The following is a 7,436-nucleotide window of genomic DNA, read 5'->3' as shown; positions in this document are numbered from 1 at the left end:
TTCCCTCCATTAACAGTGCATTTCTATGAATGCCTACTCAGAAAGAAGTCCCACTCAGTTCAATTAGGCTTAGTTTTAGGTAAGTATTTATAGGGTTGCAACTTAATAGGAGTATATAGCTTGGATCTCTTAGACTCCTATATTTCTAGCTAGCTCACTGGTTTTAGATTCTAAAGCAGGGGAAGGTAATGTGTGGTCCTCCAGCTGTTGCTGAACTGCAACTCCCAGCTTCCTTCATTATTGGCTATGCTGGCTGGGGCTGATGGGAGTTGCAGTCCAACAACAGCTGGAGGGCTCCATGTGCCCCGCCCCTGTTCTACGGGCAGCCCTAGGACTGCCTTCTGTTTGTTTGCTTCTTTGTTTTGACTTACAGTGCAATCTTATCCATGCCTACTCAAAAGTTAAGCCCCACCATGATCAATAGGACTTACCCCCAGGTAAGTGTGTGTAGGGCTGCAGCCTTAATCATTTTTTTTTCATGTTTTGATCAATGTGTTAATATTTGAGCAATTTTTATTGTAAGCCACTTTGAGCTCCAATTTGGTGGGGCAGGAGAGAGTGGGTTATCAGTTTCTTAGGGCGCAATCCTAAGCATGTTTAGACAGGAAGAAGTCCTACAACTCCCAGCATGTCCCAGCCAGTCCTACAACTCCCAGCATTCCCCATGCTAGCTGGGGAAAGTTGGGAACTGTAGGACTTTTTTCTGACTAAACATGCATAGGATTACACCATTAAGAAAATTAGGACTGCAGGCTTTAGTCAGTTTAGCTAGTACATTAATCATCTAAAACTACAGTGTTAAAATCCATATGTCTTAATTTTTAAGACAATTTTAATTCAGGTATATTACGGTAATAAGTAATGGGATTTGGGTAATATCCAAATTTATTTAAATATTTGCCACTTAAGAACAGATTTAAAATTATTTAATTGATTGGCAAATAATAACAAATCATAAATAGGTAAAGGTAGGTCAACTGGACTTTTCAGTATTGATTGGGGCCAGATCCTCTTCAACTGATGTAGGAACACAGTAACTCTGAAGATCACTACGGGGTCATTGACTTCCATCTTTTTGCAGAAGCACTAACTTTTGATCAGAGGGAACATGTTGCGGCTTTAAAGTTTTTGTTAGATTTATTTTAAAGGCATTCAGAGTGGCATTGTGAAGAACTGAACTCAAACGCAATTGCTTCCCATTGTCAGCACAGGCTATGGCTCTAATTTCAGTGGGACTGTGAATCCATTCTGGGTTTTAGTCAGAACCAGCCAGAACGCTAAAGGAGCTATCCACGGTGCTGAGCCCTATCCCCTAAATAGATTCAGGACATTGGAGAGCTCCTTTAGAGTTCTGGCTGGTTCTGACTAAAACCCAGAATGGATTCACAGCCCCACCTAAATCAGAGCCACCAGTCTCCACTGCCCATTGTGCAAAATGAAATTCTCTTTGTTTACATTTGGAAACAAAACAAGGATTTTTCCATTGGTGCTTTTAGCTTTTTATATGGTAGTAGAAACCTTACTAGCATGGAAAGCCAGCGTCAAATGGGTTGTAGAAGAGCAACAGCCACATGCTCGTCCACTGAACAGAAGGGTGCTTTCTCCCAGCAACTGGCCTTTACAGGGAATATAGAAACAACCCTACTACATTTACAACATCCTCTAGAAGTTCCACAGCTATGGCAGCGATTCCCAGACCTTCTACTATCAGGGAGCCATGTTGACACATTGGTCAAAGGAACTGCTGCAGGTCTACTACAGAAACCCAAAGCACTGCTGAGGGTTCCGTAGGGTGCTCCGAGATCCAATTCACACAGGGTTCTGACCTGGCCTGTTGGGCTTAGCTGTCACTGTGCAAACACTGAGCTCTGGATACACACCCATCACTCCTGCGCAGCTATGAATTACTTGAAGGGGAAGATGGGTGATTGTGGACTCGTGCGCAGGGTACCCTCCTATTATGCAGGGAGCGGCAGCCCACCTCAGGCAGCAGAACTTGAGATGGCCACCAGAACTTGAGATGACCTTCCCCTGCAGTTCATAGTTCATAGTTCATAGCTCATAGTTCATAGTGGTAGGTGTATTTTAGAGTGCTCGAATGGACCCCAAACTCTGCTTCCTGAGATGTGCCACCTTACCTTGCCTAATGGTAGGGCCGACGCTGTGTCGGCCCTTCCATTGCTGACCCATTGCTGACTTTCACCTGCAACACATTGCTAGAGATAGACAAATGTGTTAATTTTGGTTTCTTTCTATTTCTAACATAAGAACATAGGAAGAGACCTGCTGGATCAGACCAAGGGTCCATTTAATCCAGTATTCTGTTCACACAGTGGCCAACCAGCTGTCAGCCAGGAACCCATGAGCAGGACATGAGTGCAACAGCACCCTCCCACCCATCTTCCCCAGCAACTGGTGTACATAGGCTCACTGCCTCTGGTACTGGAGGTAGCACATAGCCATCAAGGCTAGTAGCCTTCTCCTCCAGGAATTTGTCCAACCCCCTTTTAAAGCCATCCAAATCGGTGGCCATCACTACATGTTGTGGTAGTGAATGCCGTAGTTTACCTATGTGCTGTGTGAAGAAGTGCTTCCTTTCATCTGTCCTGAATTTCCCACCAATCAGCTTCATAAGATGTCCCCAGCTTTTAGTATTTTGAGAGAGTGAGAAAAATGTCTCCCTATCCACATTCACCACACTGTGCATAATTTCGTAGACCTCTGTCATGTTCTCCCTTACCCTCCTTTTTCCAAGCTAAACAATCCCAGCTGTTGTAACCTTGTCTCAGGGGAGATGCTCCAGCCCCTTGATCAAGTCCAGCCTTCTGTTCACACAGTGGACAATAGAGCTGAGCTGCCATTTGTCTACCTTGATGTAATAAAAAAGAAACCAGGTCTCCAGAAACCTCTGGTCCCCACCTTACATTTTCCTCTTCACTTCATTGGTCTTTATGGGTCTTTTTTTTCTTTTCTTTTTTTTTTTTGCATTATCAATCAATATTGCCTAGATTTGCTTGAGCTATGATCCACACTGCTTAATTTTAATTGGCCACCAATCCAGAGAAGGTGACCGAAAGCTAGCTCGAGACATTTTAGAAGGCAAAGTTCCAGAGCAATACAACTGTAGAAATATATGGCAGGATTCAACGTGAAGATAAATCCAAGTAGACAAATCAGTAGAGCAGTAATGCAGTCTGGCTTGACATCAGGATGAATGGCATACAGTGTTAGACAGGAGGGCTGAATGGCCTTGGACAAAAGAAACGATGGCAGCCATGTGAATGCCCTACAAAGGCAACATTTGAGATACCATTGGCCAGGGGTGGCACATAGCTGCCCAGTGGCTAAATCAAGTTTCCTATGAGCCCCCTGGCATAGCACCTTATCGCCTCATTATTATGCGTTTCAGCCACTTTATCTCAGGTGAGCTGAGGCAAAGCAGGCAACAGATCTGGCAGGAGCGATGGCAAGTCCTCCTCCTCTCTCTGTTCCCCCCACCCAGTTCACTCTCCAGTTTGATAAGTAGCTGACTGAATTACACCCCCAAATGGGGAAATCACTTGGTTAATTCCAAGGCCAATTCTGTGCCTAATTGAAGCCTTGTCACATTCCTAATGACAGCACTGGAAGCATGATGGGGGCAAGGGGCACATTCCAGTTTTGGGAGAGGCCCAAGGCAAAAGCGGCAGGGCGAAAGAGGTGTGGGCAAAAGTACCCACATATTTTAGCTTAAGGCTCAGTAACTAACTCAGGAGAGGCATTTCGACATTTGAGAATGGGGGGGGGGAAACTGCACAAAAATCTGGGTGCCATTGAATGACTGGTGGTCAGGAGGAAGGGGAGAAGGGGGCATGGCCACCTGGAGGGCCCCAGAGGGCTGGATTGGGGGCCCAGGCCTGGGGTTGTGCACCCCTGCCTAGGGGGAAGGAGGAAGCGAGACCTTCCTCCCTGTCATCAAGACTGCCATTGTCATAGCCACAGCTAAGGGAGGGGTGGAGGGGGAGGGGGGAATTCTTCTCTGGCTCGGAATACAATCCAAACCAAAGACGAGCTATTGAGGGGACAGCCTGTCTCAGGATCCTGGAGGGCTTTACAGATACACCAAGTTCACATTCCAAACCAAGCCATTATGAAGTTTGATGCCATACATAGATAGTCAGATGGAGCCAAGAAGATACCCACTGAGCACATCATCATTCTGGGAAGAAGGCAGGCTGTGAAACTGGTGGCTATAAAGCAGGCAGGCCACCAGGTGGGTCAGTGGTGATAGGCAGTCTGAGGACAAGTTGCTCAGACTGAGGAGCTGGACCAGAGTTGGAAGCTTTGTAGGACTAAATGGAACACCAGGGGCCCCTTGTGTCACATGACCTTTTCTGAGCAGGTCACTGCAATAACACCCGCTGGCAATTGTCAGTGGTGGTGCTGAACAGCAGTGAGATGCGGCCAGCAGTTCCATCCTCTGGCAAGCTGTCAGAGTGGTGCAGCTTCCATGGTCCCTGATTTGAGACCCCTGATGCCTTACTCTGGACAAGGAAAGAGCAACCACCAGCCAGTCACACTGACTGGGTTTGCACAATCACTGCAGCACACCCTGGTGTCAGGATGGAACCCAGGCTCCTTGGTTTGGTATCAGATTCTGAGTCAGATTCAGAGGCAGAGCTAGAAGAAGCCCTGTCAAGGCAGAGAGCCGGGGAAGAAATTCCCCAAGACTCTCCAGGAGTCAGGGATGAATCTTCCCAGGAGCTTATCAAACAGGAGGCCCAGGTTCAGAGACCATCTTCCCCCTCACACACATACACACATACACCGTGGGAACTCAGCCTTTGTTGGAGGGGGAGGGAGCACCAGAATTGACAGACCCCCGAGTCTGCCCCAGGGCTAGGTGGGTGGAGTTAAGAGGAGGCGGGAGGCAGTCCGCCAGATTGGCTGCATGTCAGAAGTTTCCGAGAATCATAGAGTTGGAAGGGGCCTGCAAGACCATCGAGTCCAACCCCCTGCTCAGTGCAGGAAGCCTGATTCCCAGGTCTCCCATCCAAGTACTAACCAGGGCTAACCCTGCTTAGCTTCCGAGATCATGTCGGGCATGGCGGCAAACTGTCCATTTAGTTGATAGGCAACTGCCTTGCTTTGCATAGCTAATTAGGCTTAGAGGCCAGCCCCCAGCCTTCACAGCCACTGCAGGTGTGAAGACGTGTCTTAACTGAGTAAAGACTTGGTGGATTGCACAGCGAGTCTCTGGTGCCTCACTATTCGGTGGGAGGGCTTGAGATCCTGACACCTGGCTTATTTCAGCCATGATGCCTTGCGGCATGTGCTGGTGGCCATTTTGAATATTCAACCCCCCACAAGGGGTTGCCATGGTTTGTCATGTGGTTGGAGTGGAAAAAAACGCTCAAATAACCCATGGCCTGTTTGGGGGTTCAGTAAGCTGTGGTGGGCAGCGATGACCAAGCAAACTGGCCCACTGTCTTGCCTCCCCCACCCCGCAACTGCAAGCCACAGCAGAGAAAATAAGAGGAAACAGAGCCAGGGCAGTAGTCCTGTTGTTATCCTCAGCAATAAAAAGGTAAGTGCTGCTGCAGTTGAAGCAACAAAAGAGGTCCCTCCCTTCTGCTTGGAAGTGTAGGGCAATTGGGCAAAGCACTGGCTGCAAGGGGACTCTGATTGCCTCTATTGGCTGTCAGTTTCAGAGGCCGGCACAAGTACAACAGGGCCCCCATACAGAAATCTTCTCATTACAAGATGATGTGAGAAGTGAGCTAGACCTTGAGATCTATTTATGGGTGATGGTGATGATGAACTAATGATGATGATGATCTACTATTTCTCCTTCTGAGGGAAGACAGTGAGAATTGCTTTCATTAAAAAAAAAATAGAAAGAATTTCGTATCTTTGCCCCTCTTTTCCCATCCTTCTATATTTTTTAGAAGAGGGCCATCAGCTTCCATGAGCATTCCATGACAGATGGACAGCCATCTGTCGGGGATGCTCTGACTTGGATTCCTGCACTGAGCAGGGGGTTGGACTCGATGGTCTTGTGGGCCCCTTCCAACCCTACTGTTCTATGCTTCTATGATTCATGTTTGTGAGTTCAAACAGTAGATTATTCTGGCAAGAGTAAACAATGTTAATTGCAGTACTTGCTACCCTCTAAGGGATAGACAGGATTCCTTGGATGATATTACTTTTGTTAAAAATAATATTTATTTATTTTAAAATATTTATACACTGCTCCATATTTTAAAAATCCTGAAGTGGTTTACAACAAATTATAGTACACCACTATAACAGCACAACAGCATTTAGATAAATCAACGGTTGGGAAAAGCCAGGGTAAACAAGTAAGTTTTCAATAATCGTTGAAAGCACAGGATTGTCGGCACCTGACATATCACAGAGGCGAGGTCGTTCCAGAGAGAGTGTGCCACCACAGAGAAGGCTCGTTACCATCTTCCTGCCAGATGGGACTTGACAGGACACAGCACAGACAGCAAGGCCTCCACTGAAGATTGGAGTCCAATCTATATAGGAGTCCAATCCAATCTCACAGGTCTATATAGGGAAAGACGCTCTTTCAGGTAACCTGGTCCTAAGTTGTTTAAGGCTTCATATGTCAATAACAATACCTTGAACCTGGCTTGGTAGCAAACTGGCAGCCAGTATAGCCCCTTCATAGAATAGTAGGGTTGGAAGGGGCCTTTAAGACCATCGAGTCCAACCCCCTTTCAGCACATGTGTGCATGGCAAAGCAGTCCACTCAACAGTCTCACTGCTGCATTCTGCACTAGCTGCATCTTCTGAACCAGCCTCAAGGGCAGCCCCACAGAAAGAGCATTACCGTAGTACAGAATAGGATCTGGAAGATTATTTATACTATGTATTTTTTCATGTACGTGAAGTAGAGGTCATCCGGAAGAGTATCATAGTATAACAGACTTGAAGAAAGGTTTAAATGCAGATGTGAAGCCTTCATTTCTAGTCCTTTGGGATATTTCACAATGTAGGTACTTAAAGACAGCAAATTTCTAAACTCTCCCACACTTGTGCACCAAAAGAAAGTTGTGTTATTACTTTCTGGTAGGGTTTCTGCTTCTTTAATAGCTGCACAACAGGCAGAAATTACCTGGTAACACTTTTCTATTTCAGATACCCACGCAAGGAAAAGTGATGGCTGTATGTCCTATCTGCTACTTTCTTGCATATCTTTGGGTATCCTTTCCTTTAATATATGTTCTAGGGTTTTGCCTGCCATAGAAGATAAAACCCATGTACTCACCTTAGCTGCTTTTATTTCCTACTTCAGTGCATGTACAGTGATAGCTATTCTTCCGTATTTGGTATCTCCTAGAGTTTTTTTTTTAATTAAATCATTGTTCGTGGACTTGCTATGTCTCTTTTAATATTATTGCAGGCAAATTATTCAGTCTCCTGGATTT

Source organism: Heloderma suspectum, chromosome 4 (genome assembly GCF_057233095.1).
Source record: "Heloderma suspectum isolate Gila_16-S chromosome 4, 16-S_ref, whole genome shotgun sequence".
In the NCBI taxonomy this organism is placed as follows: Eukaryota; Metazoa; Chordata; class Lepidosauria; order Squamata; family Helodermatidae; genus Heloderma; species Heloderma suspectum.
The sequence above is the reverse complement of the archived record's forward strand: the minus strand, read 5'-3'. Positions refer to the sequence as shown.